Source organism: Somniosus microcephalus, chromosome 2 (assembly GCF_052327205.1).
Source record: "Somniosus microcephalus isolate GS21.2 chromosome 2, FLI_Smic_1.0, whole genome shotgun sequence".
Classification (NCBI taxonomy): Eukaryota; Metazoa; Chordata; class Chondrichthyes; order Squaliformes; family Somniosidae; genus Somniosus; species Somniosus microcephalus.
Genome location: NC_140988.1, coordinates 158749129 through 158764397, shown reverse-complemented (window position 1 = coordinate 158764397; position 15269 = coordinate 158749129).

Here is a 15269-nt window from a genome sequence, read left to right as displayed (position 1 = left end):
CTTTATTTCTTCCTAGAATTACACATAGTTAGACCTATATTGCTGCAATGCCTGTTTAAATCCATGTAAAACATATGTCCCCCCACCCCCAACCTTTAATAACTATTTATCGATCAGTTATTTCCCCAAGGTGTTGGAGCACAGCTCCATAAATGCTGCAACCCTTCAAGTGAGCTGAAATAGTGAGCTCCACAGGCTATTCAACTGTGGTCAGCAGCAAAGCCAAGCCTTGATCCTGTTCTCAATGTCCTTTACACATATACTTTCCAGCCGGGGTTATTGGAAAGTACTCAAGAGCACAGATCCTTTCTGGGGTATCAAGGCCAATTGCAGCAGCCACATTGCTACCTCAGCTTAGATCAACTGAATTAGCAGAAAGGGCATCTTCCCGGTCTGGAAAAAAAACATATCATTTGATTATATGTTTTCTCAGTGCATGTTTTTTTTTTTAAAAAGAACTTTGTTTCCATCTCTTTATCCTCCTAGCTATGTGACGGCAGGTTTCCAGTGTGCTGTAGCACAGGTTGGCAGAGAGAGAGATGGAGAAGCAAAGAGAAACAAGAGTAGCAAAGGAAGGAAACGGCAAGCAAGGTTACATTATAACCTTGAATTAAGCTTTGTGTACTGAAGTAGGGACTCACTAAGAAAAGTGTGAAAGTGCTTCATTGTTTCTATAGTTTTCTTGGTGTAAGCAAAGCAGAATAAGGAAGGGGAGATGGTAAACAGGAAGAATATGATAATGATCTGGAAATATTTTATTTCAAACAGATACACTATTAGCTGTTTGTTTACTTACCTCAATTATAAGCTATGCTATCATTTCAGTGCAGTACTGAGGGAGTGCTGCACTGTCGGAGATGCTGTCTTTCGGATGAGATGTTAAATCGAGGCCCCGTCTGCCCTCTCAGGTGAATGTAACAAGTCCGCTGACACTATTTGAAGAAGAGCAGGGGAGTTATCCCCGGTGTCCTGGCCAATAGTTACCCCTCAACCAACATCACTAAAACAGATTAACTGGTCATTTATCTCACTGCTGTTTGTGGGGCCTTGCTGTGTGCAAATTGGCTACCACGTTTCCCTACATAACATCAATGACTATACTTCAAAGTATTTAATTTGCTGTGAAGCGCTTTGTGATGTCCTGAGGTCATAAAAGGCACTACACCAATGCAAATTTTTTTTTTAACTCACCAGCGAGCAAGCCGACATTAAAGGTATGATGCAAAAACTATAGATCAGCATCAAACCATAGCTCAAAATCTCATGGGTAGCATTGCAGCACTATGCTGTCAGTGCTGTGTGAAAGAGCCATAACAGGTTACCAGAGCGAAACAACACCTGGGACACAAGCACCAATGGGATGTTAAGTAGATATTTCCTATTAATAGATTTCTACAGCAACAGCAGAAGCATCAAATCATACCGTGGCAGCTCAGTATGTAACCCTTCTTCCCACCCAAGGGAAACACAACTATGCAATTCTGTATAGGCTGCCAGGGTTGCTTACATAAGAATGATACAGCACAGAAGGAGGCCATTCAGCCCATTGTGCCTTTGAAAGAGCTATCCAATTAGCCCCATTCCCCTAATCTTTCTCCATAACCCTGCAATGTTTTCCCTTTCAAGTATTTCCCCATCAAGTGTTTATCCAATTCCATTTTGAAAGTTATTATTCAATCTGCTTCCTCCACCAGAAACGGTAGCATAGTGGTTATGTTACTGGACTAGTAATCCAGAGGCCTGGAGACGTGAGTTCAAATCCCACCACGCCAGCTTTAATTTCAGTTAATTAAATAAATCTGGAATTCAGGACTCTGCCAGCTCGGTCAGTAGTGGTACCACGGAGCACTCTTGGTGATGGACATTGAAGTCCCCCACCCAGAGTACATTCTATCAGATTGTCATAAAAGCCCATCTGGTTCACTAATGTCCTTTAGGGAAGGAAATCTGTATTGACCTCAGCACCAGCTACAGACATGACAATAGCACACCCAGCCCAGTCAACCCTGCAAAGTCCTCCTTACCAACATCTGGGGAAGTGTGCCAAAATTGGGAGCGCTGTCCCACAGACATTGTCATAGTCACTGAATCATACCTTTCAGCCAATGTCCCAAACTCCTCCATCACCACAGGCAGGTGGTATTCAGACTATGAAGTCTCATGGCTTCAGGTCAAGCATGGACAAGGAAACCTTCTGCTGATTACCACCTACCCTCCTCCCTCGGCTGCTGAATCAGCACTCCTCCATGTTGAACACCACTTGGAAGAAGTACTGAGAGTAGCAAGGGCACAGAATGTACTCTGGATGGGGGACTTCAAGGGTGGCTCGGTAGCACCACTACTGGCCGAGTCCTGCAGGACATAGCTGCCAATCTGGGCCTGCAGCAGGTGGTGAGAGAATCAACATGAGGGAAAAACCTACTTGACCTCATCCTCACCAATTTACCTGACGCAGATGCATCTGTCCATGACAGCATTGGTAGCAGTGACCACTGTGGAGATGAGGACACCCTCCATCGTGTTGTGTGGCACTACCACCGATGGGATAGATTCAAAACTGGGCATCCATGAGATATGGTGGAGCAGCAGCAGAATAGTATTTCACCACAATCTGTAACCTCATGGCCCGGCATATCGCTCACTCTACCGTTACCATCAAGCCAGGGTACCAACCCTGGTTCAATAAGGAGTGTAGAAGAGCATGGCAGGAGCAGCACCAGGCGTATCTAAAAATGAGGTGCCAACCTGGGGAAGCTGCAACACAGGACTACATGCATGCTAAAAAGCAGAAGCAGCATGCTATAGACAGAACTAAGTGATCCCACAATCAATGGATCAGATCAAAGCTCTGCAGTCCTGCCACACCCAGTCGTGAATGGTGGTGGACAATTAAACAACTAATGGGAGGAGGAGGCTCCATGAATATCCCCATCCTCAATGATGGTGGAGCCCAGCACGTGAGTGCAAAAGACAAGGCTGAAGCGTTTGCAACCATCTTCAGCCAGAAGTGCCAAGTGGATGATCCATATCAGCCTACTCCTGAGGTCCCCACCACCACAGAAGCCAGTCTTCAGCCAAATCATTGTGGACTTCAGGAAGTCTAAAGGCGGAAGTCACACCCCCATCTACATCCATGGGGCTGTGGTGGAAAGGGTGGACAGCTTTAAGTTCCTCGGAGTCCACATCACGGAAGACCTCTCCTGGTCCCTCAATACCTCCTCTCTGGTGAAGAAGGCCCAGCAGCGCCTATATTTCCTAAGGAGGCTGAAGGGATGTAACTTGTCACCCCTGATCCTCTCTAACTTTTACCGCTGCACAATAGAGAGCATCCTGATGAACTGTATCACAGTATGGTATGGCAGCTGTAGCTCCTATGACCGGAAAGCCCTGCAGCGGGTAGTCAAAACTGCCCAACGCATTACCGGCACCCGGCTACCGACCATAGAGCACATATACCAGAAACGTTGTTTACGGAGGTCACTGACCATCATCAAAGACCCTACCCACCCCAGCCACAGTCTGTTCACCCCCCTGCCATCTGGGAGATGCTACAGATGCATTTGCACCCGAGCGACCAGATTTAGGAACAGCTTCTTTCCCAGGGCTGTCATCCTACTGAACTCCACAAATAAACTCTAAAGCCTGCACATCTGCCAATGCACTTTATTATGTTTATGTTAATGTATTACAAGCCAAATGAATGTTGAATGTTTAAATGTCTTAATTTAAATGTACACTCTCGGGAGCCGCAAGCCTACATTTTGCTGTACTGCACTTGTGCACTAACAATGACAATAAAGTTGATTATGATTATGATTATGATCTGTGTGATATCAAGAAACGGCTGAGCGCACTGGATACAGCAAAGGCTATGGGCCCCGGCAACATCCCGGCTGTTGTGCTGAAGACTTGTGCTCCAGAACTAGTCGTGCCTCGAGCCAAGCTGTTCCAGTACAGCTGCAACACTGGCATCCATCCAACAATGTGGAAAACTGCCCAGGTATGTCCTGTCCACAAAAAGCAGGATAAATCCAATCGGGCCAATTACTGCCCCATCAGTCTACTCTCAAACATCAGCAAAGTGATGGAAGGTGTCATCGACAGTGCTATCAAGCAGCATTTACTCACCAATAACCTGCTCACTGATGCCCAGTTTGGATCCCGCCAGGACTACTTGGCTCCAGACCTCATTACAGCCTTGATCCAAACATGGACAAAAGAGCTGAATTCCAGAGGAGAAGTGAGAGTGACTGCCCTTGACTTCAAGGCAGCATTTGACTGAGTGGGGCATCAAGGAGCCCCAGTAAAACAGAATGTCAATGGGAATCAGGGGGAAAATGCTCCACTGGCTGGAGTCATACCTAGCACAAAGGAAGATGGGTGTGGTGGTTGGAGGTCAATCATCACAGCCCCAGTACATCGCTGCAGGAGCTCCTCAGGGCAGTGCCCTTGGCCCAGCCATCTTCACCTGCTTCATCAATGACCTTCCCTCCATCATAAGGTCAGAAGTGGGGATGTTCGCTGATGACTGCACAGTGTTCAGCGCCATTCACAACTCCTCAGATAATGAAGCAGTCCATGCCCGCATGCAGCAACACCTGGACGACATTCAGGCTTGGGCTGATAAGTGGCAGGTACCATTCACGCCACACAAGTGCCAGGCAATGACCATCTCCAAAAAAGCAAGTGTCTAACCACCGCCCCTTGACATTCAACGACATTACCATCACCGAATCCCCACCATCAATATCCTGGGGGTCACCATTGACCAGAAGCTTAACTGGACCAGCCACAAAAATACTGTGGCAACAAGAGCAGGTCAGAGGTTGGGTATTCTGCGGCGAGTGTCTCACCTCCTGACTCCCCAAAGCCTTTCCACCACAAGTCAGGAGTGTGATGGAATACTCTCCACTTGCCTGAATGAGTACAGCTCCAACAACACTCAAGAAGTTCGACACCATCCAAGACAAAGCAGCCCGCTTGATTGGCACCCCATCCACCACCTTAAACATTCACTCCCTCCACCACCGGTGTACCGTGGCTGCAGTGTGTACCATCTACAAGATGCACTGCAGCAACTCGCCAAGGATTCTTCGGTAGCACCTCCCAAACCCACGACCTCTACCACCTAGAAGGACAAGGGCAGCAGGCACATGGGAACACCACCACCTCCAAGTTCCCCTCCAAGTCACACACTATCCTGACTTGGAAGTATATTGCCATTACTTCATCGCCGCTAGGTCAAAATCCTGGAACTCCCTCCCTAACAGCACTGTGGGAGTACGTTCACCACACGGACGGCAGATGGAGTATAATGTTGGAAAATGTGTGGTTATCCATTTTGGTAGGAAAAATAAAAAAGCAAATTATTATTTAAATGGCGAGAGACTACAAAATGCTGCGGTACAAAGGGATCTGGCTGTCCTTGTACATAAAACACAAAAAGTTAGCATGCAGGTACAGCAAGTAATTAGGAAGGCAAATGGAATGTTGGCCTTTATCTTATCCTAAGGGGATGTGGTATAAACGTAGGGAAGTCTTGCTACAACTGTACAGGGCGCTGGTGAGACCACACCTGGAGTACTGCATGCAGTTTTGGTCTCCTTATTTAAGGAGGGGATACACTTGCATTGGAGGCAGTTCAGAGAAGGTTCACGAGGTTGATTCCTAAGATGAAGGGGGTTGTCTTATGAAGAAAGATTGAGCAGGTTGGGCCTATACTCATTGGAGTTTAGAAGAATGAGAGGTGATCTTATAGAAATGTGTAAGATTCTGAGGGGGGTTGACAGGGTAGATGCAGAGAGGATGTTCCCCTCGTGGGGGAATCTAGAACTAGGGGGCATAGTTTCAGAATAAGGGGTCGCCCATTTAAAACGGAGATGAGGAGGAATTTCTTCTCTCAAAGGATCATGAATCTTTGGAATTCTCTACCCCAGAGAGCTATGGAGGCGGAGTCATTGAATATATTTAAGGTGGAGCTAGACAGATTTTTAAATGATAAGGGAGGTCAAGGGTTATGGGGAGCGGGCTGGAAAGTGGAGTTGATGCCAAGACCAAATCCGCCATGATCTTATTGAATGGCGGGCGGATCAGACTAGAGGGGCCAAATGGCCTATTCCTGCTCCTATTTCTTATGTTTTTATGTTTAAGAAGGCAGCTCACCACCACCTTCTCAAGGGCAACTAGGGATGGGCAATAAATGCTGGACTTGCCAGCAACGCCCACATCCCATGAACGAATTAAAAAAAAGCAATGGCCCAGAAATTGGGCTCTCCCCGGGTGAGTATTCACGGGGTACTCACCCGTAGGCCGAATGGAATTGCTGGTTTCCTGCATGCACTGCGCATGCGCGGGAAATCGGCACTTCCGATCCTCTGAACGAAGAGGTTCAGAGGTCGAACGCGCGCGCAGGGGAGGCTGCGCGTGCGCTTTGAACTTCGTTTTTTTTTTACAGGTTTTCCCAGGAGGGTAAGCCTGCAGGATTTACACATTTAAAAAGCAGGCGTAAGGCCTGCTTTTTACAAGGTAAGTGGTCAATTAATTAAAATTAAAACATTTTTTCCACAGGTTTATTATTTTTAAATACTTTAAAGCAAGGTAAGTTTATTATTAGCCCCGTTATAATATTTAAAAAAAATTCAAAAATTTAAACTATTGTTTAAAATAGTTATTTAATGTAATTTATAGTTTATTTAAAAAGTGTGATGTTTTTTAAAAATTTATTTGAAGGTTTACTGCTATTTTGGGCCCGTAGTATTTATAAGTTTTGACAGGTCTACCTGTCAATCTTATGAATGGGCTTTTCCCTCCTCCGATTGGCTGCCCATGGCTCACGTGATCCCAGGGGACGCATCGTACTAACTACGCCCCTGGGACACGCAAGCACTGCGTGCCGGCAGCTGGGCCAGGCCCCGGAGCGCAATTCCACGGGGCCCTAGAGCTCAACTGCCGGCGCACAAGGTAAGTGCAGGTCGGGGGCTTACACCCGCGGGAAGCCCCCGACCCGAATTTCTGGGCCATTGCTTTCAGGCAGTACACTCCAGATCCTAACAATTATATTGCCTCTCCTCATTCTTCCTACCAAACTTCCAACCATCTTTACACCTTGTGGCAATCTGGTTCTTAAATAGTGCAAAGTGAGTTAACCGCTGTTGCCCCTTTAAAAGAAATCTGCAGCTGCTGTTGGCCTGCAGTGGGAATTACACGTGGCTTTCCTGGCTCTGCTCTTTTGCATTCCCCCGGTGCAGACATTGGTGTAAAACTGGTGTAAGCAGCTGAACTTCCTGGAAACTTCTGCGCAGCTGTTAAAAAACAGTTCAGCCTGCCCCCTCCAGCAGGGGACTAGAGGACAAGCAGGTAGAAGAGCGACGGTGCTTGGCTCTCTCACTTCACTCTATAATAACTACACTACATGTCTTAGCAATATTTTTATCACACTTGTACAGAATTATGATCACTCAAGGAACATCTGGAGCCAAAGGGCAGCAGGCCATGGCACCAAGCCAGAGAGGAAGAACACAGAGCTTCACTCAGTCAGACCTCCAAGCCCACCTGGGGGTGCGGCAGGGGGTGGGAGGAGGTGGGGGGTGGTGGGGTGGCTTTGAAGGCAGGACGAACAGACTCCTGGGTATGAGTTTTTTTTAATTCATTTTTTATGGGATGTGGGTGTCGCTGGCAAGGCCAGCATTTATTGCCCATCCCTAATTGCCCATGAGAAGGTGGTGGTGAGCTGCCTTCTTGAACCGCTACAGTACGTGTGGTGAAGGTACTCCCACAGTGTTGTTAGGGAAGGAGTTCCAGGAATTTGACCCAGCGACGATGAAGGATCGGCGATATACTTCTAAGCCAGGATGGTGTGTAACTTGGAGTGGAACTTGGAGGTGATGGTGTTCCCGTGCGTCTGCTGCTCTTGTCCTTCTAGGTGGAAGTGGTTGCGGGTTTTTGGAGGTGCTGCCGAAGAAGCCTTGGTGAGTTGCTGCAGTGCATCTTGTAGATGGTACACACTGCAGCCATGGTACACCGGTGGTGGAGAGAGTGAATGTTTAAGGTGGTAGATGGGGTGCCGATCAAGTGGGCTGCTTTGTCCTGGATGGTGTCAAGCTTCTTGAGTGTTGTTGGAACTGCACTTACCCATACAAGCGGAGAGTATTCCATCACACTCCTTACTTGTGCCTTGTAGATGGTAGAAAGGCTTTGAGGAGTCAGGAGGTGAGACACTCGCCGCAGAATACCCAACCTCTGACCTGCTCTTGTTGCCACAGTGCAACCAAGTCATCCAGAAATGTAATTTGTGTCACCTGGAGGGAGGTGGTACTGGGACTAAGTGCCAGCTCCCTCACCCGGAAGACTGCAAAATAATGCTGCAAAAAGTTTAATGCCCTCACCACAGCTGACAAGGTAACATACTGGGCACTCTCTCCTTTTCTATCTTGTCCACCCTAGGCACGAGCACAGTTTTCACAGTCTTAAAACAACACTTACACAACTAACCCTACACACTGCACTCTGGTTAAAGGCTATTGCTACCCAGCTCCCCTCACAGCAATTACTTATAGCCCTAAAACCCGTTCCTTTAACAGCTTCATACCCCCACGTCTCTTATTTTACCTCTCCCGTGCCACTTGGCACACCTCCCATAATTGCTAGATTTACCCTCAGTCACTCTATCTTCTTGCAGGAAAAATCGGTGCACAATGCCTACCAAAAACAGGAGGATGTATCTCCACCTTCAAACACCTCACCCCCCTCGAAGAAAAGGTCATGGAGCTTGTGGGCAATTATTCATCTCTTGTCGTGGGAGATGACGAGGTTGGCAGCACCTTGGTGCCAGGGTAGTAACAGCACATACACCATTGTCCTGGCATCCCTTCGAAGCCCACAGACATAACTTTACACCCTCTTTCTCCTTTATCCTAAGCGTGTCATGTCCACCCATTCTTTCCTTCCATCCTCCTTTCCTCCAGATCCATCATAGAAAAAGGATGTAAATGATGATAAGGAGGAGGAAGAGAAGGAGGAACTGGGGAGTTTTTCTCCCTCGTTGCATATGGTGATGATGATGATAAAAGCAGGATAAGGACCAGCACACCCACCAATTGCAGCTGCTTCATCTGCCTCAACTCCCCTCCAATTTGCCACTGACGACACTCTCCCACAACATGCGGCAATTGAGTGATGTGACTCTCGGCTCTACAGCTGTCCTTTGCAACAACATCACGGAAGCTTTTGTCTTCCTTGACGGAACTAATGGAACAAGTTACAGCTTCACTGGAATCTGCAGCAGACCTCTACCTAAGAAGTACTGGCCCGGGACCAGTGAAACGTCCACTGAAGCGCAGAGTGCAGCTCTCGAGGCAGTAAGGGGCAGAATAGAGCTCAGCATGAATCATGGCTTCCAGCCCATGGTGGCTGCTGTGTCTCAGGGCTCTCAGGGTCTGAGAGCTGCCATTAGACCAGCCATCCCGCTGGTCAGTAGGACCACAGATCCAGTGTTCCAGGGAAATGCTGGGGTTGATCTGCTGACACTGCCATCTCTCAGGAGCGTAGTACGTGCCAGGCCTTCGGACTTCCCCCTCAGAGTGCCACAACAGTGGAGTGTGGGAGGTGAGACCAGACTGCCCAGAAACAAACTTCAGAGATGCAGTCAGCAGCACTTCTCTGCCAAGAACAAGCTGGCTGAAGACAAGGCCACCTCAGTCCTTTGAGCTTTCTGTTCATCATGAGCAGCCAACTACCGGCACCTAGAAGAAGCATGAGGATGGGTAAAAAGACACATGTAAGCACCCAGGGGAAGCATGGTGTTAAGAAAGAATAAGTTGATTGTATGCACTTTGGAATTCACATAATAAAATAGCACGTGCACTGACCTGGTGCTTTGTTCCTGATGGAGATTAGAGTCACACAGGAAAGGTGGCATTTATGTGGTGCTGCTGTCTCCACTCAGCTGATGGTGATTGATATGCTCATGTGTGGGCAAAGCGGGCTGATGTGTTGTTATTTGGTAGGATGGGTAGTGGTTTGAGGGAATGTTCATTTATTTGAAAGTGGGAGAGAGCGAGGTAGACTTTGTTCCACAGAACAGAAGACTTCAATGATGAGATGTGTTGTGATGCCTCTTGCAGCAAATGTTGCCTGAATCTCCTGCCCTCCATAATAATAGCATACAAGAGAATCCCCACAGGGAATGCCACCTGCTCCTGAGAAACCCTGACTGTGGGGAGGGGGTGGGGTGGGAGGGTGGCAAATCCGAAAATCTGCTAGTGGTCTGAGAGAAGTCGTGAGCAACAAGTCCAGTTGTCTATCGGCATAATAGTCCCACAGAACTCAGTCTGTTATCCACAGTGCAACAGCAGAATAAAACCAGAAAACTCGCAGCTGCTTTGCCTGACTCCTACTGCCCTAAGAGACAGACTTGCATTTATATAGCGTCTTTCATGACCACCGGACATCCCAAAGCGCTTTACAGCCATTAAAGTACTTTTTGGAGTGTAGTTACTGTTGTAATGTAGGAAACACAGCAGCCAATTTGCACACAGCAAGCTCCCACAAACAGCAATGTGATAATACAACAACAACAACTTGTATTTATATAATGCCTTTAACATAGTAAAACGTCCCAAGGCACTTCACAGGAGTATTAAAAGACAAAAAGTTAGACACCGAGCCACATAAGGAGAAATTAGGGCAGGTGACCAAATGCTTGGTCAAAGAGGTAGGTTTTAAGGAGCGTCTTATAGGAGGAAAGAGAGGTAGAGAGGTTTAGGCAGAGAATTCCAGAGCTTAGGGCCTAGGCAACAGAAGGCACGGCCACCAATGGTTGAGCGATTATAATCAGGGATGCTCAAGGGGGCAGAATTAGAGGAGCGCAGATATCAGATATGACCAGATAATGTTGATTGAGGGATAAATGTTGGCCAGGACACCAAGGATAACTCCCCTGCTCTTCTTCGAAATAGTGCCATGGGATCTTTTACATTCACCTGAGAGAGCAGACAGAGCCTTGGTTTAACATCTCATCTGAAAGACGGCACCTCCGACAGTGCAGCACTCCTTCAGTACTGCACTGGAGTGTCAACTTAGATTTTATGCTCAAGTCTCTGGAGTGGGACCTGAACCTATAACCTTCTGACTCAAGAGGCAAGAGTGGTATCCACTGAGCCACAGCTGACACTACAAATAAGGCCAGTGGAGACTCAGCAAGTGGATCACAAGGTCAAAATCACAAAGAAATTTGGGGGAAGTGTTTTAAAGGTGTACAAGCAGCGGAAACGACATCAACCCAAATTTCCACGCTAAAATAAAATTCCTACGCCGTTTATACACTGCTAATGAGCTGAAAACAGCAAAGAAATTCACCCGTTGTGTTTTCTACCATGATGCACCAACTGCAAAGTATTTGCAAAATTTACACATTTTTTAAAATGCAAGTTCATGTGTGGACTTCAGATAAGGGTGGAGTAGACAGTCAGTTAGCACACCCACAGTTGCTGTTCAGGCTTGCTCATAAAGAATAGCCACCATCTATGAACAGATGCACCACCATCAGTCTCCAGAAGAGGAATAGGAACCTGCTGGCCAGTTCTGGTGTCTGCCCCCTTCAGATGCAACGCCCAGTGATTGGTACATCACGGCACCTACATGTAAGAATAGGGGAAGGCTGCTATCTGTGTGCCAATGCTTTATTCAGTATGCAGTCATGTGAGGATATGCAAAGCACTCTGCAAGGTGTACCAGTGACTGTGGAGTCCATTTCTCATGCGTGCAATGCTGCATTTTTGCTTAATGGAACTGCAGGATACCAAGCAACCCGTGGCAATTCCATAACCATCTTCAGCAGAGCCTCCAGTGACAGAAGCCGTAAGCTTGCCTGCTCCTCTTCTGAATGCTGTTACTGCCTCCATTGCACAGGAGCCTCCCTTATCCAGATTCAACAAGTTTGGGCGGTGGGGTGGGTGGGGGAGTGGTGGGGTGCAGGGATATATTAGGTTGAGATCCTGAAGGGTTTAGATAGAGTAAATAAAGAGAAACGGTTTCCAATGGCTGAAGGCCCGATAACGAGAGGAAACAAATTTAAGGTGATTGGCAAAAGAACGAGAGGCGACATGAGGAAAAACTTTTTTTATGTAATGAGTGGTTAGGATTTGGAATCCACTGTCCAATAGAGTGGTGGATACAGATTTAATAGTAGCCTTCAAAAGGGAATTGGATAACTACTTGAAGAAAAAATTGCAGGAATATGGAGAAAGAGTTGGGGAGGGGGTGGGACTAACTGCATTGCTCTTCGAAAGAGCCGGTGCAGACTCGATGGGCTGAATGGCTTCCTTCTTTGCGATGCTATTCTATAATAAGATGCAATTACAGCAAACCCCTTCTTTACAAGGGCTACAAACTTCCGATCTGCATGTGAAATACAAGTGAAGATTATTCAATTTCTCCAGTACCAACAACCCCCCCACAAGTATAAATGTACACAAGTGTCATTGCTACCTACCACTTAGTGAAGGATCATGTTGAATACAGTGTTGTTTTTGCAAAATTGGACAAGTAAGACTTTGTAACAAGTCAGGGTGTTGGGTTCCCTGATGAGTTGGGATGGGGCTGGGGGCACTGAAGAATTTACCCTTGGCAACATAATTCTTATCCCCCAAACTGGCTAAAATCACTGAAAGTTTCTAACTAAAAATGATAATTTATTCCCCACTCTAAATCTAGCCTGCGATCAATGATGGGGTGATACATTATGTACATTTTCTCATTGCACATCAGGATTGGGCTGATATGTGGCAAGTACCATTCACACCACACAAGTGCCTGGCAAAAATAGAGTCTAACCACCACCTTTTGACAGTCAATGGCATTACCATCATAGAATCTCCCACCATCAGCATCCTGGGGGTCACCATTGACCAAAATCTTAACTGGACCAGCCACATAAATACTGTGGCTACAAGAGCAGGCCAGAGGCTGGGTATTCTGCTGTGAGTGTCTCACCTCCTGACTCCCCAAAGCCTTTCCACCATCTACAAGGCACAAGTCAGGAGTATGATGGAATACTCTCCACTTGGCTGGATGAGTGCAGCTCCAACAACACTCAAGAAGCTCAACATCATCCAGGACAAAGCAGCCCACTTGATTGGCACCCCATTCCCTCCACCACCAGCGCACCGTGGCTGCAGTGTGTACCATCTATAAGATGCACTGCAGCAACTCACCAAGGCTTCTTCGACAGCACCTCCCAAACCCTCGACCTCTACCACCTAGAAGAACAAGGGCAGCAGGTGCATGGAAACACCATCACCTCCTAGTTCCCCTCCAAGTCACACACCATCCTGACTTGGAAGTATATTGTCGTTCCTTCATTGTCGCTGGGTCAAAATCCTGGAACTCCCTCCCTAACAGCACTGTGGGAGTACCTTCACCACACGGACTGCAGCGGTTCAAGGCGACGGCTCACCACCACCTTCTCAAGGGCAATTAGGAACGGGCAATAAATGCTGGTCCTGCCAGCAACACCCACATCCCAGGAACAAATATAAAAAAATCATGAAGAAATTCAAGTTACAACAGTTCACCCAAAACAAATGCAAACAATTCTAGAGATATATCCAGGTAATGACTATCCAACAAATGCAGCTGTCAGGTAGTCCACAAGTCACTTGAACACAATACCAGGATCATAAACATATATACCCACCAGAAAATGAAGCAATGCATGTTACAGAAGTGTAAATGACTAACTAGCTAAAGAAAATGCATTAAAAGCCTCTTTAGATGGCTCAGCAAGGTTTACGTAGCGAGCAGCTGATACAGTGCAGGGAGGCACAACATGCAATCCCTTGTGTGGGGTCAAGTTCAGATGGCCGCAGCTACTGGGTGCTTCAATTAACCTGTGCCCCAGGGTCATGGGACTAGAATTTTATTTTATTTATTGAAAAGGGCAAGCTTGGGTTCCTGATAGCTATGCAAGTACTTTAAAAAAAATATTTGTTTATGGGATGTGGGCGTCACTGGCAAGGTCAGCATTTATTACCCAACCGTAATTGCCCTCGAGAAGGTGGTGGTGAGCTGCCTTCTTGAACTGCTGCAGTCCGTGTGGTGAAGGTATCCCCACAGTGCTGTTAGGGAGGGAGTTCCAGGAATTTTGATCCAGCGACGATGAAGGATCGGCGATACACTTCTAAGTCAGCATGGCGTGTGACTTGGAGGTGGTGTTCCCATGCGCCTGCTCTGCTGCCCTTGTCCTTCTAGGTGGAACAGGTCGAGGGTTTGGGAGGTGCTGCCGAAGAAGCCTTGGCAAGTTAGAACATAAGAACATAAGAAATAGGAGCAGTAGTAGGCCAATCGGCCCCTCGAGCCTGCTCCGCCATTCAATAAGATCATGGCTGATCTGATCCTAACCGCCAATCTACTATCACAGAACCATCTCCTGAATCTAACAGAATTAGATACACGAAATAGGAGCAGGATCAGGCTACACGGCCCCTGGGCCCGCTCCGCTACCCACAGGGCCATGACCGATCCGAGCCTAGACTCATGTCCAAATTCCTGCCTGCTCCCCATAACCCTTTATTCCCTTTACTTCTAGGAAACTGTCTATTTCTGTTTTAAATTTATGTAATGATGTAGCTTCTACAGCTTTTTGGGGCAGCATATTCCATGGACCTACCACCCTCTGAGTGAAGTAATTCCTCCTCATCTCAGTTTTGAAAGAGCAGCCCCTTATTCTAAGACTATGCCCCCTAGTTCTAGTTTCACCCATCATCGGGAACATCCTCCCCGCATCCACCCGATCCAACCCCTTCACAATCTTATATGTTTCAATAAGATCGCCTCTCATTCTTCTGAACTCCAATGAGTAGAGTCCCAATCTACTCAACCTCTCCTCATATGTCCATCCCCTCATCCCCGGGATTAACCGAGTGAACCTTCTTTGTACTGACTCGAGAGCAAGTATGTATTTTCTTAAGTATGGACACCAAAACTGTAAGCAGTATTCCAGGTGCGGTCTCACCAATACCTTGTACAACTGAAGCAATACCTTCCTATTTTTATATTCTATCCCCCTAGCAATGAAAGCCAACATTCCATTGGCCTTCTTAATCACTTGCTGCACCTGCATACTAACCTTTTGAGTTTCGTGCACCAGGGCCCCCAGATCCCTTTGTACTTCAGTACTTTCCAGTTTCTTGCCATTAAGATAATAACTTGCTCTACGATTTTTCCTGCCAAAGTGCATAATCTCACACTTTCCAGTATTGTATTCCATCTGC